The sequence below is a fragment of the Phyllostomus hastatus genome, unplaced genomic scaffold (genome assembly GCF_019186645.2).
Source record: "Phyllostomus hastatus isolate PE091 unplaced genomic scaffold, TTU_PhHast_1.1 phas_scaffold_21, whole genome shotgun sequence".
NCBI lineage: Eukaryota > Metazoa > Chordata > Mammalia > Chiroptera > Phyllostomidae > Phyllostomus > Phyllostomus hastatus.
The window spans coordinates 26,642,640-26,662,332 of NW_025334017.1; the positions used below are offsets into that span (position 1 = coordinate 26,642,640).

Consider the following 19,693-nt stretch of genomic DNA (forward strand, 5'->3'; position numbering starts at 1 on the left):
CAGTAACAACGGGGACAGATGTGGTGAATTTGCCGGTGCGGTGGTTTTGAGACATCAACTGACAGTGCTCAGGAGACCCAGGACACATCTTGGCGCTAACTTGGCCACAGGACCAAGCCCTCATTACAAAGGGTTAGCAAAGGGACAGGCTCCAATTCAGGTGTCGTAATCCACCCGTCTTCAGTTTGCGCCCTTTTCTTGTGGCAATTTAAAGCCTGGTTAGAAGAGGAAGGGTGGAAATCGAACGTGGGGGCGGAAATAACCTAGGGAAATTCAGATAGCAAGAACAAAATCACCAAGGTCAGGGTGTGTGTCAGCGAACTATGCAAAATTCTGCGGAATGAGGAGTCGTAAATGCGCAGAAAAGAATTCTCCATGGTAGAAGATCTTTGCACAGTCCCCTCCAGCCAGCCTCACACAGCCCTTTGCCCTCCGGCCCCCCGCCCCCAACCACCCCGGGAAGCTGTTGAACGTCGTCCTTTCCTCATTTTTCCTTCCTGCAAATCCAGGCATTCCCCCTAACTTTTTTTCTCTAAGTCTGAGTCAATTTCCGGTGGCAGAGCTTTTACATCTCTTTAATCCAACTTTCCTCCGTTTCTTTGCAGAGAACCAAAGGAGGGAGCCAGGAATCGGGGCAGCCTCGGGCGAAACTGGGGGATGTCTGCGGAGAAGGGTCGGTTTCCTCCGGGTGGGATGCAGAGTGCGGTCACGGTCCTAGCCAGACGCGCGCCCTGGACCTTGACCCCCAAGCGCCGGAATGGGGATGTGTAGCTTTCAGTCCCAGCCTTGGCTTCCGCAGGAGCTATTTTTAGCGGCACAGCGCCCCCTTCTTCCCTGGCCTCCGTCTGGCTGCAATCGCTCCGTGTTACTCTCCGTATCCCCCTCCGTGGCTGGCTCTTGGTATGGCCCACGCGGGCCGGCCTGGAAACTGAGCATGTCTGGAACCTCTCCGCGGCGCGGCGGCGGCGGCGGAGGCAGAGCCCGGCTGCGTCAGGCTGAGCCCATTCACCGCGCGGCCGCAGGAGCGCAGCGCCAGTGCCGCGCCGCCCAGCCCTGCCGAGAGGGGCGCACTCGCCGAGGCGGGGCCACCGCCGCTCACCGCAGCCCCCTCCTGGCGACCCGCAAGTAAGTTTGTGAGGTTGTTGGGCGGTGGGGCGAGGGCACTGAGCCCCGGGGAGCCTAAGCTGGCCGGCGGGAGGCGAGACTGCCGCACGGGAGATCTGGCTGGCCACTGTCCCCTGTGCCCAGCTCCTCGGCGAGCCTCTTGGCCAATTTGAAAGCGGGTGGCCACTCGGATGCCGGAGCAGAGGCTACCGGCAAAGCAGGAGGGCTGAACTGGCTCGGGCAGAGGTCGAGGAAAGAGAAAAGGACCGCGCGGAGAGAGAGGGACTCGGAAGGCGGGGAGCGGGCTGGTGCGGGTTGGAGAGGCTGGGCAGAGGATGCGGGCGCCTGGCCGAGAACAGCCGCAGAAGGAAAGCGGGGTGTCTCCGGGGGTAGGGTGGGAGCGCCGTGAAAGCGCAGTATGGGAGGTATAGTAGATGGTGAGCGTGCCTTGGCCTGAGCGGCGGGAGGGAAGATGGGTGGAAAGTGGGGCGCGTGGAAAGCGGATTTGAACTAGAGCAAAGGACGCCGGTGGAAGAAGGGACAGTGGGCTCCGGAGAACAAGTGGACCCTGATAATTTAGGGAATCAATACCAGGTCAGGACGATTTAATGATGGAGAGAGGCAGCTTTGAAGGGAAGGTTTTTGGAGGGAGTACGCGCGGCCACATGTTGGGAACCTGCTGGAGAGAGGATGGAGGCAGAAAGTGGCTGGAAGGGCCAGCAGGAAAATCGCTGAGGGATTTGGGTGAAGGGGAGGAGGGGAGCAGTGCAGGGATTGGACGGAAAAACAGGGCTGCCGGTGGGGCCGAAAGGCTCTGGAAAGGGTTGGAGGCTACGTGCGACCCGCGAATAGTGACTTAGTAGCGGTTCTCTGCGGTTCACTTGCACCGCAGGCTTCTCCATCTCCTACCTGGTTTGGTCGCCCGAGGCTAGCTCTACTTGAGCTTGTTGGAGATTTGGACTAATCCAAATGCCAGGAAGGTAGTCAGTTATTGGGGAGCCGCCGAGGCTTCCCCTAAGTCGTTCCCGGCACCCTTGGGGTGCAATGTAGGGTCCCAGTATGTGTGCTTCAGGGTGGGCGACAGCAGTGGTGTCCGTTACAGACCCCGGGAATCTGTGGTCTCACCGGAGAGGTGTGGTGTTTTGGGCCGGAAAGTCAGGTAGAAGTCTGCAGCGTGCAACTCGCGGCGGGGCGTGTGAGTGTGTATGTGCGCGCGCGCGCGTGTGCGTATTGCCTGCCGGGGCCGCGTGTGTTGCTGCAGTGTGCGTCTATGACGAGGAGATCCTGGGCTCTACCGGCAGCACGGGGAGGGCATTAAAGAGAACGTGCTTTCCTACTCTTCTACCTCCTTTCCCCAGGGTCACATTTTTTTGCTGGTTCAGTGATGCTCCTCCTTAACCTCTTCCCGGCCCTCGCATCCCCCAAAACTGATGCTGGTCTGGTCCCCTGATCCCGTACTCGGAGGAGGTGGCTGTCCCTCCACTGCCGGAGGTAGGAGTCCCGGCGGTCAGATGGGCTGGGCTCGGGATCCACTGGCCCTTCCCTGGGGCGTAGCTCTGGAGGTCCGCAGTTCACTCTGCTGCCCCTGCAGGTGACGTGGTGAGGTTGCCCCTCGGCCTGGGGAAACGCGGTGGCTCCAATTGACCAGTGGGAAAGGGAGGCCCTGAAGAGTAACCAAGCAGCACTTATGGATTGTGTGTGTGTGTGTGGGGGGGGGGGGTCCCCGGAATTCCCCACACATTAATGTAACTTAAAAAGAAAAGACAAGATAAATAGAATCAACAAGCATCTAGTGCAAAAAGCTTTACGTAAAAACGCCTGTGGGAAAGATTTCGCCCACCAACCTCAAGAAAGGAAGAAGCTTCTGCGTACAAGATTGGAAACTGGGGCGTGCGGGGCGGGCAGGTGTTGTCACCAAGTTCCTGGCTTCTCCGACTCCATCCGGCGGCGTCTGTGTTCTGCCGTCGTCATTGGTGCCATATTTTAAGCGCGACTTTATCAGATACAGGGAACCAAGTGAGGATGAAGGCGACTCTGGAAACCTGCCATCTGTGGAAGGACTCAAAGAAGGGAAGTGAAAACTGTACCTACAGCCTGCCGGTATCCGAGAGGGCTTTGAGATGGCGTGTGTGCAACCATCAGACATGGCTGTGCCCGTCCAAAATAGAGGGGTGGGGGGCGGGGTGGATGACTCAAATGAAAGGAAGTGAGAACTCCTGGGTTGTCTTGCAGTGTGATCAAGGACCTGCGGAGGGACACAGCACAGAAGACAGCCAACTTCTAATGACCAGGGCTTGCCCTCTTATTATTCCATGTGGCAGTGGCTGGCCTGGTTTCTAGTACAGTAACTATTGAAATATACCTTTTGAAATACCATATGTCTGTGCTTCCGAACATCTGTATGGTGGAAAGTTTGAATAAGATCTTTCTGCTTCTATTACTATGTTTACTTCCTCCTGATTATTATTAGTAATTGTACTGAAGGTAAAATAAATTATTATTTTAGCCATTAATTCTGTTCTCCCCAGAGTGCTGTTCAAATAAAACATAATCTTACATGTTTGCCTATTTTTTTTTTTTTTTGGTTTGGTGGTCAAGGAGGAGGGATTGTGGGGCAAATTCATCAGGTTGTCAACTGAAGGCAGGATTTGGGCGCCTGAAGCTCCTGTGGAGGTTCACCACCTGTGCAGGTGAAGCGTTTGTTTATAGAATGCTAAATTTAATGTGAAATGAGAGAACCCTTCCTTCTTCATTCTTTACGTCCTGCATTGGAAACACAAAGGATTGTACCCCTTGTCCTCCGTCCTCCGAAGCCTAATTTGGCACTGATTTTCCTAGACTGTTGTTCCCTAGACCCAGGTGTGCCCTAGGAAATGACCAATGGAATCTTTGCTGCCCTCGGGTAAATGCATTTTTTGAAAGGTGATGAAAGGGCTTAATGAGGCAGAATGATGATAGAATTGTTAGTTGAACTGGAATAAGAGACATCACTTTTTCTTATGCTGGGGTGTCTTATTGAGAGAAAAATGGCTCACAACCGGCCAGTTTTGCCTCCTGGGGGCCACTAGCAATGTCTGGAGATGGTTTGAAGGTGCTACAACTTGGGGAGGGGTGTCCCTGCATCCCATGGGCAGAGACCAGGCACGTTGCTACCATTCTATAAGGCCCTGGATGGTCCCTCATAACAAAGAACTACCTGACTGCAAATGTCAACAGTGTTGAAGTTGAGAAACCCTGGCTTAGAACAAGATACGGTGAGAATTAAAAGCAACTGCTGTGAGGATACTTTCAAATATTCCTAATGGAAGTCTATCTTGAAAATCAAGAGTAGTTGATATTAAGAGACTGACTTTGCAAAGTGGCCCCATGTTAAAATACTCTTTGTTTTAGGGTGTTTCAAGGTGTTTTTCTTTTAGTAGAATATCTTTTCAGTCTTAAAAAATTCAAAAAATATATTAGGAATATTTAAAACGATCAATTATATAGTTTGCATGTGAAGTGAGCAAACATGTTTGACAGAAACTAAACTGTTCACGTACTGTTTTTTATTTTTTATTGAACTTGTTTGGTGCCTTTGAAAATACATAGCTTTAATTTTTAAAATTGTAATTTAATTAAAATTACAACTAGTAATTTCTTCATGTAGTAAGGGATTGTACAGAATCAGAGAATGTTATAGGAATATTTATTAGAAGTCTCATGAATTACAAAATGAAACCTTAGTATTTGTAGGTATCTATACAGGAAGGTAAGAATCCCATATAATTTTCATGTATTTAGTTTCAGTTTTAAATCATCAGCGTGGTATACATTGAGAAACAAATCCCTGTAGCCTGTATAGCACTGTACTGTACCCAGAAGTAACAACAACAGCTTACACCCTTAAATGTAATAAGATCAGGGATCTGTTCTAATATTGATAATACGCAGGAACTCAGAGCACTTACCAGGAAAAAGCTTTGTCATCACTGGAGCTAGAAAGCTAAAGAGATTTGGTCAGTGTTTCCACCCTCTCTCCTGCCCCAGCCCTACCGGTTGGTTGGTTGGTTGGTTTCAGAATTCATTCTGCAGGGATCATCACTGGGGCTGCTTACTTCCCTTCTTGTTCTAATAACCATTCCTTCCATCCTTGGCCATTACCATCCTTCAGTCCCTCAGGAGTACATGTAGCAGAGGAGACTTTATACTCCTGCTACATCCCTTGGGCACCCAATAATAACCCCTCCTTTTCTCCTGTGTGTACAAACACAAACAGCTCTGTGTTCCTTCCAAAGTGGAACAGAGATGTGTGTCTCTGGGAAAAGGGCAATGGGAGAGCCCTTGTTTCCCACAAAGGCAACCCAGTTTCTCTGCTTGCATCTTTGAATTGTTTTTGTTCAGTTGTTCACACAATTGCCTATTGTTGCTGTTAGAAGGGCTTTGTCTTTCCCAAGGAAGTAGTGAAAGAATTGAGGAAAACAGATCTTCAGCTTGAGAAACATGAGTGTTGATAGAGTGCACCTATCATTGGACTATGAGAAAGCTCAAAAATGACTTAAACCAGTGAGAATCATAGCTTATAAATTCAACAGGCATTTGCAAATTCAAAAGGAAGTTCTGTTCTAAGCACTGGGACTGTTGCATTTGCAAGACTGAGCTGCCTTGTTCATTGCAACCAGTTTGCAAGAACAGGTTTATTCACAGAATATACATATATTCCCCATGTCTCTAAAAGCCTGTCTGTAAAAAGAAACACATGATGTATAGACATGTTCATGAAATTTGGAGCAGTTATGTAGCCTCAATCTTGAAAATATTTCCGAACATAGTAGGTGAAATGCAGAGGGCAGAAGCAACAATTACGTGGGGAAACAATTGCGTGGCTTTCTGTATGGACCAGGCAAGAAGAGAGTGAGCAATAGGAGGTGAAAGGGGTCAGTTCTTGTTTCTCTTTAACTTTATTTAGGAAATTGTTATTGATTTTGTTTGACATCTGGACAAGGAGAGATGGTTGCATTCCCACTGTTACTTGTTGGGTGGATGCACGTCCTTTTACACTTCTGATAGCCATGGTGGTAGAAGGCAGTAGTAGCGTGGCTGGTATAATGGCTAGAGTGAAGCAGAATTTCAAAACGATTCTGTCCTAATAATATTTGCAACAAAGCCTTTGAACACATACTTCCAAAGATTGATCATACCATGTCACTATTTTAAGGAGACTAATGGAAGAATTATGAAAGTGAGCATTTTTGCTGTCTTGAACACTAGGTAATACCTATGTTTCAAGGTGTTGGAGTATACTTATTTGTGGGGAAATGAAATAATATAGTGGCTCCTCTTTCCTTTAAATAAGCTTGCTATTGTCTTAACTGGAAAAAGACTGGTATGAAGGGAAGGAATTTTATCCAACCCTGTGCTTTGCCTCTGCTGAATTTGTGAACAACAACAAAAGCAAAGTTTTGAAATTTATGCTCCAGCAAAGGCAAAGAGAGTTTCTTTGTTTATTTCATTTTAGCTTATTGTTAAGAATGAGCAATAGCAATGCATGAAAAAGGCTATCTTGCCTGTGGAAGGTTGTGCTTTTGTTTATTAATGCTTATTCATCTTAAGAAACAAATAGCCCAGAATGTTTTCTGAGGCTTTCAGCCTTCTTTATAAAGAGTGCGTCTCTTCTGTCTTCAGAGTATTGGTTAAGTGATGTCATTTGGAATCTGAATACTGAGCTGAGTTGGCTGAGGCAATTCTAATTCCGTGACTTAGAGTAGTCTCTGTCCTCTTAAAGAAGGTGGAGGGACGGGAGCACCTCTGTGGGTGCAGACAGCAGCCTGGTCCACCCCAGGACATGCGTGCTACTTGACAATCGGTCTGGGACCCTCACGGACCAAAACATAGGTCTCAGTCTTCTGGATTAAGAAGCTTGATTTTAACATTGTTATTTTGAACTAACATTGTGATCAGGCTTAAGAATTAATTAATGCATTAGGAAAAAACTGATTGATGAGCCAGAACACTAACTACCCATGACAAAGAAACAGATACAGTGGCTGAGGGAGGATGAAGAGCTTTGCCATCAACTCTGGCACTTGGTAGTTTTGTGATTTTTGATTTATTTTTTTAAGTTTATAGAACTCCACTTTCCTCATCTTTGAAATGGAGATACTTTTTATCTGGACATTGTATTTTCAGGTTTTGTGAAATAGTTTGAGAACAGAGACGCCTATTAAATAGTGGTGGCATTTGCGTGTCCTTCTAGTGCTGAATTTCAACGGCCACTGTCCAAGAAGGCGGAGGAAGTGGGGTACGATGTCAGAGGGCTGTTGGTGAGCAAAGGGAGATGGAAAAGGACCGTGGAGGTGGATGGTAGCTTAGCAAGGGATCTCGGAGGTGCTGTGGTCTGATGTCCTCTTTTGCCTTAGGAGACATTGGGGATTTAGGGTTATGAAGTGATTTGCGCATGCTCGATAGTCACCGCATTATTTCAGCTGAGTCTACATTTTTCAAAGGCTCTGTCCAGACCTTTCTCTACCTGAAGAGCACACTTGTTTTCTTGGTTAAATCCATGTTTCTCCTGTTCATTTAACAATACTTATTCAGCTCAAATGATGATATTTTCGATCTTCTACAGGCAAAAACAAGTCATTAATGGGATCTCTAATTGAATTTGTATAGAAATTTGACCCAAGGGGTCAAAATGATCATTCACAACTTTAATTTCTTTCCCAAATGGGGTGAACATAAGTAGGGTTTTAGGTGAAGGTGTCTAAAAACAAAGAAACGCCACTGCAGATTGTATCTTTCAACTGCATTATGTCTGTTAATGATCAGAAAATAGAAGACTGCCTCTTGTTTATGATTCTGTTGGTTAATAGTTTGGTTTTTGTTTTAAATCAGTCTAAGGCTGTTGCCATTGGGGTTTTCTGAAGAATTTCAGAGTCAATGAAAATGTAAATGCCTATATGTGTTAGTGGTACTTTGTGAATTGTAAAATATATTACATCTGTTGTCTTATTTGCAGCTTATGATGAAGATATGTAATCAATTGCAGTAATAAAAGGTTTAAAATTGGAAGCCAGGGCAGATGGCCACTTTGAAAGAAGACTCCCTTTAGAATCAGACAAACTCAAATTCAAGTCTCTATTTTTTAGTTAGTGGCTGTGAAACTTGGGCAAATTACTTGACTTTTCAGCTTCTCTCTTTTGCGAATCACACCCACCTGGTTACAGGTGTGATGATTGAGTGAGATAAGGGAGGAAGGATCTTGGCATGACTCCTGCCTGCCTTCTTTGTCCTTGTATACTGCTCACTCTGCCACACTTCAGCTGTGCCTTTGAAAGTGATCATTTATTTTTGAATCTGTTCAGATTCATTCACTGTCAAGAATGAGAAAATCTGATTTCAAGTGGTTTCAGATAAGAGAGAGAGAGAGAGAGAGAGAGAGGGAGAGAGAGAGCGACAATGATGGCAACAGAGGAGGGGATTGTGGCTCCAGGTAGGACCTGATTTAGGGATCAAACCATGTGACTGGTTCCTTATTTTCCCATTGCACTTTCTTAGCTCCACTTTTTCTGAGTGTTGGCTCCATTCTTGAGAGGCTCTGTCCTTGGGGTTTTAAGATGACTGCCTGAGGCTTGCTAGACTTCATATTCCCAGATTCACATCTAATGTACATCTAATGAAGAGGAGAGTCTTTCCATCATTCTTGCAGAGGAAGCTGCAAGAAATCCCAACAATTCTCCTTCTCTTTCACTGGTTCTAATTAGCTACACAGCCTATTCTTCCAGTCACAGTAGCCAGAGGATGGTATACTTGTTGGGAGGTATGTTTTCCTATGGAAAGGTGGGAGATTGATTTGGGGGGGAGGGGGCTTGTACGTTGTGTGTATGATAGGTAGATAAACAGTTAGGGGCTAGCACGGCACTGTTGTTATTGTCTGCCTCCCCCCAATGTTGGAACTATGGTTTTATTTCATCTGAGTCATGGGTAAAGCCTAGAGAATTTTTTCTTCTCTATTACTGAATGTATCTTTCTGGTGATGGATCTAATTCTTCATGTTTAAATGAAACCAGTGGACCTTAGCTTTCTTCCTATAGTAGATGTCATTAGACTAGCTGGGTAGACATCAGGATTCATGTTTTGATATAAATAAATGTTTGTTGAAGGAACAAGTGAATGTGTTTTCTTACATTAGGTACTTGGTTGTAGGATCGCTGTTTTCTCAAACATGTCAGGAGTAGCTGCCATTGTGTAAATCATTACCTAAGTTTTTTGGGTCATGGGGGTACTTGCTGGCCTCTGGCCCTACATTCACAGACCAAATCGTGATGTGCACTAAGGTCACTAAGATTCATGCAACAGGCAATTCTTAATGTTTGTAAACGGCTACACGTGGGCAGCTAACAGTATATTCTAGAAAGGTTAATAGGTTAAATCTTTATATTTATTTACAAATTCTATAATCCCCATTGAAGCTGTCATCACAGAAGTCTCCAAAATACAATTGTTTTCTAACACAAAACATGATCTTACATTGTGAATTAATATATTCTGGACTAAGGATTCCTTTCCTCATCTCTTTTAAACCCTTCACATGGATCACAGCAACAGGCTGGCACAACCACACATCACATGTTTATACACATGCAGCAGCAATGTTAATAGCCATGATAAATAGCTTTGAGCAAAAGCATTTTTTCTTCTGTTTTCATTGATCTAAACTATTTATTAATGTAAATAAATATAAGTGCCTTATTTTAAAATGCTTCAAAATGGGAACATGAAGTCACATATTCTCACAGCTTTGAAGCTGACTCTCAGGCTTCTGGTGATGAGTGAGGTGAGTACGTCAGTGCAGTGATTGGCTTCCCCATAGTTTCCAACAATAAGGGAAATACAGGCTAGCACAATGAAGCTAAAAAGTGTGAAACTAGACGAGTCAGCATGGCATTCATTACCTGTTAGAACTATTTAGAGCTTACATTTGTAAGCAGGCCAAGGAGATTTAAAGGTGCCCTTTTCTGCCATTGAGGTGTCAATTGCAGTGAGTTTTTCAGTCGCTACCAGCATGTTTTAAAGTTTCAAATGAGTGAAACTCATTTGGTGAATGTAGAACAGAAGAAGAATAAGACATAGTTTTTAATTACCTTAAATATAAGATGAACAACCAAGAGGGTAAAAGAACCATTCTGGCACTATGGAAGTGTTCAGCAATTTTTAGAAAAACCTGGGGAGATATTTTAACATGGCCTCGCAGACGCAGCTACTGATTATGTCACACAGTAAGAGTTTTGCGTGTTGGTGTCAGGCATGCATCATGATTGTCATGGATTACTATGGGGAAATTTTTCTTTGGCTGTTGCTGTTGCTTGAGTTTCCTAACTGAACTAGATAGAAACTGATTTTGGTTAATTTATGCAAAAAGGAATTCATGGCATGTTCAGGGAGGAGTTCATGGAATTGAAGGAAGTGCTGAAGAATAAGGCCTTGGAAAGGTGATAAGCTCACTGCTCGGATGAATCAGCTCTAGGGTTTTCCATCAATGTGTCACTGGGCCCAAGGCTGAGAATGGAGAGACAGGGATGGCGGGAAGGAGGGGGGGACGGAGGGAGGGAGGGGAGTATCTGAGGAAGAACAGGGCATCTTGACTGATAGCCCAACACCGTGTTCTGTGAGCCCAGGTGGTTAGCCCAAGGCTTAACCTGTCCTCTGCTGCTACGGGAAAGAGGGAATAAATGATACCTGGCAGGCACACTCAACTAATGCCCACTGCATACACTCACAATGGAGGAACATGCTTCAGTGATGATGAATTACTAGAAGAAAAAAAGAAAAGAAAACCCTGATTGTATTACTTAAACAGCATCTACCTGGCAGACAAAAACACTGCATCCATTTCCTAAGGCTGCCCTGACACAACAGGTTCACTCTCAGGTCTGGAGGCTGGAAGTCTGAAGCCAGGGTGTGGGCAGGGCTGTCTGTCCTTGTGGACTCAGTGGGGAGAATTTCTTCCACACTTTTTTCTTAGCCTTGAATGCTGCCAGTTAGCAGTCATTGGCATTCCTTGGTTTATAGCTGGGCCTCTTCAGTCTCTGCCTGCATTGTCCCATAGCATCCATTCTCCCCTGTGTCTCTGACTTTGCGTATCTTCTCTTCTACTAAGGACACGGATCGTATTGGATTAAGGGCCCACCCTATCCCAGCGTGATCTCATCTTAATGTAAGCGCTTACATCTGTCATTACCCAGTTACCAAGTAAGGTCACATTCTGAGGTCCCAGGAAGGATGTGAACTCTGGGGAGACACTGGCCAACCTAGTACAAGTGTGATGTGGTAAACCAACAACAGTGCACATAGCTAGGTCTGAAGAGTGGAGGGGGAACACCCTGCTTCTCTGTGTTATACAGCTACGCCTGAAAGGGTAGTTGCCTGGTTTGTGCAGCCCTGTTCAGGTGATCCTGTGTCCCCTGGACACCTAGTGGGAAACCATTTGCTCTTTAAGCTCAGATTTTTTTTTTAAACTATGGACCATAAACTTGGCAAAGAGGAATTTGGGATAATATAATACGAACTTAGAAATGTCAAAAGGTGTAGTCTCTGTTGCTCATCTGGAGAGAACTAGGACCACTGGCTGGAAGTTTCAGGGGAGCTGATTTCCTCTCACTATAAGCAAGAACATTCTTACATGAATGTGGTTCAGGAGAAGAGCGCTTAAATTAGGCAACTGTACAAAGTTTCATGTTCAAGATTATCTTCTTTTAGTAATGCATAGGACACCAGTGACCCCAGAATCATTTACTGAGCAGCCAGCCCAGGGTTATAAGCTAGTGGATGTAGAAGTAAACGTGACAGATAGAGTGTCTAGCTAGCACAGAGATCAGTATTGCAGAGGTGTAGTGCCACAGTGATGAAGAGCAATGCAGTATCCAGCACAGTGTCTGGCACAAAGCACAAAATCAATAACTGTTTGTTGGATGAATTTATTTTCTAATGAGAGTCCCCTTTACACACACCTGTTTGAGTTGCTTACCTGGAGTACTTACCCGATCACTACCAGTCCTGCTGTAATGCTTCACACTGTTTCTCTATAGCCTTCAGGTTATCTAGGGCCGCCTGGCTTAACTATCATCCCTCTCTTTGTTTCATTTTGGCCATCTGAAGAATGGGGTTGGAGGTGGGGGGCAGTGTTTCCCCTTATTCCCCTTTCTCCTCTAGGCTGTCTTCGCCAGGACAGGCAGACCTGAACCTCGGAAGTTAATACATGAACGTGAAGAGTGAGGGCCCTGTGGCTAAAGCGGCATTTCTCAGACTGGTTTAATGCAAAATGAATTTGGGTGGTATATGGATATATATTGAATTGAATTGAAAGGATGTTGAATCTGTCTCTTTTGGTGTTTCTTAGTAAGGCAAGGAAGAAGTTTCCATTGGTGCTAGTTTTTAACACCTCCTCCATACACCTATAGCTCCCATTTTAAGAAAGAACAGGCTTTAAAATACAGAGCTTTCAGAAGTCCAGTAAAACTTTTCTTTTAACGGTATTCATTTTTTTATCTTCCACTTATGCTAAGTGCCAGTTTCCATATAAAGTGATGATGCAAAGCCTCCTTTAAAATTCATGCAGTTAAATTTTTTAAAACGGTATCATATTTAAAACCATCAAAAAGGTAGTGTATGCCTGACGGTTCACGTCTGGACTTTCTTCCCTGTTTTTTTCTGGCAGCTGGAAGCAGCCATTCCCAGAAGACCCCTCACTTCCCTCACTGGCTCAGATGGAGAATCAGCTGGCCCAAAGAAAGGGCAAATTGTGCATTTAACTATGGCTTTGCATGGCTTACTGTGCCTAGGTGCTGTGTATTCCTGAACTGTCCTTGAAAAGCAATTCAGAATGGTTTTTTGGGGGGGATGGCTTTTAAAGCATATTCTTAGCTTGCTAGAATGGATGACCAATCAATTTGTGTGATTTTCCACTGTAGTTTTTTTGCCCCGCCCTCCACCTGCTATTTGTGATAGGGCACTGGCTTCAAAGAAGTAAGAAGATTAAAAAAATTTTTTTTTACAGTTTCTACAGTTTACCATCAGGGAATTAATCATGATACTGAAGGAGTTTTGAACATATCGTGTTTAAACAATCAGATTTTTGTACAAGGCATAGAACATGGAGGGGCAGTTTCTGTCTCAGTGCTCGCCAGCCCAGTTACAGTTCATGGGAGGCAACTGCGTTTTTCCTGGTGATCACCTCCACATGCCTCAATATGTACTTCAGGTTCCAGGTCCTAGATTAACAGCTATGGAAGATGAAGATTTATACATTTTATTGTATTAGCCCCCCTCTACCGTCTCCCTCTTCCACCTTCCCACTATTTCCACCATTATTTTATTAGTTTTTGACAAAATAAAAATTTAGAAGTTCTGTGTTTCACTCATGAGGTAGACAGTCTTAAGAAATCACTTCCACCTTTCCGATGAGAAAAAGCTGGGTAATACACATAATTATAACTTGTCTTGAGCCCGTCAAGAGCTTAGGTCACAGGATAAGCAAGTGGACTGAAATTCAGGAAAGGTCATGCCTTTCCAAGGAGAGGAGGGTCACAAACCCTTTCACCTCTAGCAGAGCATATGAAGAAGAAGTCGTTTCCGTAAATGTGAATAAGAAGACCACGCTCATTCATACCAGCGTTATTCAGAATAGCCAAGGGGTGGAAGCAACCCAAGTGTTCATCAACAGCTGAATGGATGAATGCAATGTGGCATGTGTGTGCAATAGAATATTATTCAGCCTTAAAAAGGAAGGACATTCTGACACATGCTGAACCCTGGGTGAACCCTGAAGACACGGTAAGTCACAGAAAGGTCAATGCTGCATGAGGCCACTTACAGGAGGCAACTTGAACAGTCAAACTCATGGAGGTTGAAAGTTGGACAAAGGGTGTCAGGAACTGGGGCAAGGGGAGAGGGAGAGTCGTCGAAGGGGGTGCAGAGATTTGGCTTCAGAACACGAGATGAAAAGTGTTCTGGGGGTGGATGGAGGTGATGTTTGTGCAATAACGTAAAGATAGACTTAATGCCACTGAACTGTCCACTTAAAATGGTTAAGATAGTAAATTTTGTGTTACAGGTGTTTTGCCACAACTAAAAATAATAAAAAAAATTTAAGGCATGACGAAGAAGAAAGCATTTAAAGTCTTTAATAAATCCTTGAGGGTCAAGGAGGGCTAGCAGGATACTTTAGAATTATTGGGAGTGCAGCAGGTGCACGAGGAATCTGCACTTATCACAAGCTTCTTCCCATGGGCCTCTGCTGAGTACTTACCAGAAGGTTTGGGGCCAGGGAGGCTGACCAGAGAGAGAGCCCCTAGGTTCCGCAGGTGTGCAGATAGTGAGACGTTGCCCCTGGAAACCAGCACAAAATCTCACATACAACCCCAGGTTCATCTCCTATGCAAAAGCCTCAAGCTACTGAGGGAAGGGGAGAAACCCTGTCCTGGATCTTACACTGAAAAAACACAGAGATTTACAAGAGATCCAGACCACATTTTGGTTGCCACAAAAGGAGTGAGGGGCAGAAAAATGGAGGAAAAGCCAGCTCAAGGCCCAGGTTCACAGGGCCTAAGATTGAGGATAGACCCAGAGAACTCACATGTTTGTAGCAGCTGTTTTCATAATTGCTAGTATTGGAAACAACCCAGATGTCCATCCGTTAGAAAACGGACAAATTGTGGTGGTGTTCCATTGACTAGAATTTTACTTGACAATATAAAGGAATAAAAGGAAATTTGCTGAACTCACCACTGTGCCAATGATCACTGAGCATAACCATCAGGGAGGGAGCCATGAATATTTCATGAAAAACATGGCACTTTAGAAAATACAAAGGCTCAGAAGTAGATCAAGACAATTACGTAGAAAGCAGGGGTAGCTTAGAGTGGTTGATTATAAAGAGAGGAGAGATCTACAGACTATCATTTTCTAGGCAAGAAAAAACCCTACATGCTGAGTTTTTATTTTCCCGTTATGATACATAAGCTACTACAGATTTATAAATTACTCTGTTTATGAAACTCAAAGTCTATAAATAGCTACATGGCTTTTTCCCTATCCTAAATTTATGTCGGGTTGGTTATATTTTCTTCAAGGTTAAAAGATCTTTAGAATCCATCTAGTATCCTTCTAACACAGGGTTGATTTTTAACCTATTGTTCGCAGCAGTGGATGGAATTCAGTCACTACACAAACTTGGGTAGAGAAAATGGCATCTTCATTGTGACGAACCCCATTCAGATCTAGCTTCCTCCTTAATAATGAACGTGGGCCACACAGACAAGGAGAGAGCATCAGCAGTACCCGTGACTTTGCTGCCAACCAGTCACAGATAACATCCTATCACATTACAGATGTTTGTTTTTTAAAAAATCACTTATGTTTATCCCTATTTTGAAAACTTGGTGGTTATTAGACCTGCTGTTATATGTTTTTATTTAAAGTATTAATAAGGAAACGCATATACCATATCACAAACTCATCCATTTAATGTTTGATAATGTTTCATTGTATTTGGTTTCCTTTGTAATCCTATGTACTTCTCTTAGGAGAGGTCGCAGACTCTAACAGACTCCGGGAGGGATTCACAGCATGAAAAAAGGCTAAGAACCTAACATCTTTCTCGGACTCTCAGCTGTGAGTTCCATTCAGTGCCCATGGCTTTGTCCCAAAAGCCTGAACTGTCGAGTGTGTTCTAATTTACCACGCTTGTGCTTGACCTGCCAGATGCCCGCTGTGCTACTCCGTAGGAAATGTTGGTTCGAGCAGGTTTCAGGCCCCCTGGTGGGAGCAGTGGGCCCCCTCGACAACAGTGGGGCCAATGCAGCCTCCGAAGGAAGGACCCCCGTGTGACGTGTTTCAGCCTTGCCTGTTAGGGGGCCCAGGTTTTGGGGCACCATCCCACATTCATGGCGCTGGATCTCTGCACCCTTGGTGGGGAGATGGGCAGCTCTGTCAGAGGCCACGCTGGCAGGGTCCACCTTCTGTGTGTGTGAGGACGTGAGGAGGACCGATGTCACACTTCAGAGCCGGAGGTCAGGGCTGTTCTTCTAGTTTTCATCTGGTTCCCTGGCAGGCTGGGTGTGATTCAAATGAACCCCCCTCCCTTGCCAGGATCTTTATACTCTTTTCATTATCTTTTAAATTATGTTTATTCTAAGTGCTATCATGCTAGAGTGGACTGGGTGACGGGCATGCCAGCGGTGGGTGGCAGGGATCTGATGGGGACCCAGGGGCCCCTGAGGAATGGGAGGATTGCTTCCCCATGGGTACTGTTTTATAGTTAGATACTTACCGAATGGTCTGAAGATACATTTTTTCAATATCCCAGGATACCTTATTTTATTTTTGACAACACTGATGGCAAGTTTTGCCTCTTTTGGAGTAAAGTCTGCTGTCGTCTAATTTCTGTCAATGACCTAGGACTGGTCTGTAAAACCTCACAATTGCCTAGGAATTTCTGAAGTGACTAAAATGCTCTCATTGTGACTTTCCTGATGTGTCTGAGGCATGCAGATTGTAGGAAATCTTCCAAATCAAAAGAGATTTTGGCAGAAATAAGCTTACTAGGAAGCTTTAGTCTAGGGCTGTGTGGGCCACTCTTCTAACAGATGTTTGGGGTCTGAGTGTCCGAGTGTATGTCAGACACTCTGATGAGCACTGGGGATGAATTAGGGGGCAAAGCAGGCTCCTGCTCTCCTGGGTGTTGGGGGTAGGTGTCACCTATAGCACCAGGAAGATCCTCGGACGACCAGGCAGGTGAGGCTGGAGGCTGTGCAACACAGTTACCTGAGTCTGAGAGAGGAGGGGTCCCTCGGGTGAGCGCTGCGTGAGGCTGGAGTTGGGGCCGGGAGCAGAGGAATGGTCCAGGCAGAGGAAACAGCTTGGCAGGCAGAGGAAAGCAAACACGATCAGTGTGGCTGGGACGAGGGTGACGGTGGGACCAGGTGGAGGCAGAGAGATAAGCCAGCATTAGACAATGAAGCATGTCCCGGGCTGGGCTGAGCATTTTGGTGTTCGAAGCAGCGGGTGACATGGTCAACCCTCCTTTATTGATACAGAGGTAACTGTTTTTCCCCAAGAGAACAGATACCATTAAGCAAAAGCAGGATGGGTAGCAACTTAAAAAATGTCCGTTGTTTAAACACAGTGGACATGACACATGTACATGCTCATATACATTATTCCAAATACTGTTCCTTCACCCCTGGGTAATAAGCTTTTTGTTTGAGTCCTAGGATGCAGTTAGTTACTTGTTTCTTTGAGGTTCTCGGATGAGGGCATTCTAAACCACGTTCCTTTGTCATTTGCCTTTGCAGACTTCCCTGTAAAGTTTCTATTATAAAAGCAATTCACATTATATTCGATATTTTGAAAAAAAAAGCTATTAAACATCACTCAGATATCTGCTTTCTGTTTTAGTTGCCATTGTTTATCTGTTTACTTGGACTTCACTATAAAGGGCTGGAGGTGTAATTAGTATGATCAAATTGAACTAACTTGCAAAGAAACCCTTTTTCAGGGATGACACTCTCGGATACATTTACATTTACAGGAAAATGCTTCACATTCTCCCTTTTCATAGAGTAGGCAGTTAGAGAGGCAGGAGCAGGGACGATAGGCCAGGTACTGAACATCACCAGGACTGAACGTCCTGGGTGCCTAGCAACGGGCAAAACTGGAGAAAACAACTATTATACGCTAGGACCTCACTCCCAGGGTGAGCTTCCCCCCTAGCGTGGCACTAGTTATGCTGTTCAGATCCCCTTACAAAAGGGGCAAGGAGGCTGGAGAATAGCCTCATATGACTCCCATACAAGCCCTCGCATGACCCCCTCTCTTAAGTATTAAGCCCTCAGGACAATGAGGTTCTGATTAGCTTCAAACAATTTTAGGAGCAAAGCCTCAGGGCTGTTGACCACAGAAGCAGAGTCTTGGTGAAACTGGAGATAACATCTAGGCCTCAGTTGTGTTTCAGCTCCAGGCCCACAAAAGCAGCAAAACCAGATGAAGCAGCCACATGGCTGCCAGCAGGACCAGCTGCACTGACTCTCTTGCCCAGCGCTGATGAGTCAGCAGGGAACAGGACCCTGAAAGGACACCCCTGGAAAGCTGATGAATATTCTGTTCAGATCCTCCCCTCAGATCCCCCCTAAAATTCCTGCCTTTATAAAACAGAAAACCCTTAAGGCAAGGTACCCAGTTCTCTCTCTCTCTCTCTCTGCCCCCTCCCGCTCCCTGCCCCCGTCCCATGCCTATACCTTCTTTCCCAGGTGCATATCCTTTGCTTTTTTTCTCCTTATGCTCCAAGGGCCCTTCCTCTGCCTCTGTAATTTGTTTCCTGAGTCCGCACAGCCCAGCTGGCTCACCTCTCCCACCTCTGTGACAGTCTAAATAAACTCGAGTTAGAGTTCTTGGCTCTGAATTCTTTCTTAGCGGAACTCAACAACCAAGGTCTGACATTCACTGCTAACAATTTCATTAGCAATATGGGTCATAGGGGCACTGAATACGGATTGATATCTGATGGTCCTGTCAGCTACTACAGTGTGATCTTTTGTCATTTGAGCAAGGATGTCAAATACAGGTTTATGTCCATGTATATACTTTTTGAAATGGCAACATCTTGTCTGCAAAATAGTTGAGCAGCTCTGCCTCATTTTTAATGTTAGCTACCAATGGACGAATTAGTTCCCAGCTCATTGCATTATTTTGTTGGATAGTCAGGCTTTGCTTTTTGGCTACCCTGAGACACTGGGCGAGAACAAGAGGAGCATTTTCCCCTTTAAAGCTGTCAACCCAGGGTCTCTCTGTTCCCATCTGTGCAGTTTCTGAACCGTTTCACATGCAGCTAATGCATTGAGCGCTGAAACTGCTAGCATTGACCTGTACTAAAGGGAATTATTATTAGTACCCACATTATTTTTGTCTAGTGTACAGAAGACTGCAGAGGACACTTATTGATTCTACATTGTGACGGACTTTGAAAGGTCCTTGAGAAAAGGATATTAGAAGAGGTGACTAGGGCATTACAGAGGAATGCTTACATGCTTTCTGTGTGTGTTTGGCATCTTTACACATAATGTCAACAAGAACCGGAGAGCCTAACCATAGGGCTTTGTTCAATTTTTCATGTATTCCATGAAAATGTCTTTTGTCTGTACAAATACTCCTTTGCAGATGGTCCCCACCCCCAGTCCCCAGTTTTCAGTTCTGCGGTTGGTGTGGGGCTGACCTGCATCCCTTGCTCCTGCTCCCCTAGAGGCACATGTACCCCACCACAGTTCCCCTGCTTCTAGCCACAGTAGTTTGTTCAGGGATAGGTATATGGTCTCAGCTGGCAAGATGGTGAGGGTGGAATCCCTGATGTTGACAGAATGCCAAGAAAATGCTCTCTTTCTCATGGGGCTCACAAAGCTGTGAAGATTTGTATCCAGAGCTGCTGATGGCCACCATTGTTGTCGAAGTGGAGAAGGTTTGCCTGAAAATGAAGCTATTCCAAAGAAAATACAAAGATGAAAAAGGCACATTTCAACCCATTGATCCCACACAACCTGAAATCCTTACAATTCCAGTCCCA

The 19,693-nt window shown here is 45.2% G+C and overlaps 1 protein-coding gene across 4 annotated transcripts in view; it reads left to right on the plus strand.

Moving 5' to 3' along the window:
• The first annotated feature begins 1,003 nt into the window (after window positions 1-1,003).
• OXR1 (oxidation resistance 1) overlaps window positions 1,004-19,693 on the plus strand; it is a 374,848-nt gene continuing 356,158 nt past the window's right edge. For 3 of the 4 annotated variants that reach the window (XM_045861019.1, XM_045861022.1, XM_045861024.1), the window contains exon 1: window positions 1,026-1,125. The gene's annotated coding sequence lies outside the window, so the exon portion shown is untranslated. Of the gene's footprint in view, window positions 1,126-2,462; window positions 2,596-19,693 lie in introns of all 4 variants that reach the window. The other variant, XM_045861020.1, reaches the window with a different exon arrangement.